The sequence below is a fragment of the Kogia breviceps genome, chromosome 10 (genome assembly GCF_026419965.1).
Source record: "Kogia breviceps isolate mKogBre1 chromosome 10, mKogBre1 haplotype 1, whole genome shotgun sequence".
NCBI lineage: Eukaryota > Metazoa > Chordata > Mammalia > Artiodactyla > Physeteridae > Kogia > Kogia breviceps.
Window position 1 is genome coordinate 85,392,591 of NC_081319.1, and position 695 is coordinate 85,393,285.

Genomic DNA, 695 nt, shown 5'->3' on the forward strand with positions numbered 1-695 from the left:
GCACCTTGTTCTTTACTGTGAACAGAGTGGGCTTCAGCCCAAGGAGGGAGGCTCGGGAGACTCCACATTGATGAAAAGGCACTGCAGTGGAGGGATGGGAAAAGGTGTTTTATTGATCCACTGAGGGCTTAGCAGGGCAAAGCAGGACACTATTAGGACTGAGATTAGTGAGGGATGACATTAGTGGTTAAAAGTGTGGGCACTGGAGACTAACTACCCGAGCTTCAGATTCTACCACATGCAAAAAATTTCCTTTATTCTCCAAGTTCTCACTTATGAAGATAAGACTCATCATCATCATCACCATCTTCATCATCCAGCCCTCCACAGGGTGGGTGCAAGGACAAGTGCTCACGATGGTTCTTGGCTCACAGAGCATGTTGGGTAAACACTAGCCACTGTTGCTACTGTTTAATGAGTTCTCTGACAGTGATGGGCAGGTATGGGAGCCTGGAGCATCTGGCTGAACAGATGTGAGGAGTCTTCTTCCCGGGAATTAAGAATAACAAAGAAATATGACTGCTAGGAGGCAGCACATGAGATGGCCCCTGAGTGCTTCCAGCCTTAAAAGTCTTTGTCTAAGAACTCTGAGCATCTTGGCAGGAACTGCCTATCCACGTGAAAGAAAGTATTGAATGGCCAGTGGAAAACAAAACAAAACAAAACATTGCTTGAGACTTTTGTAATTCTTTGTT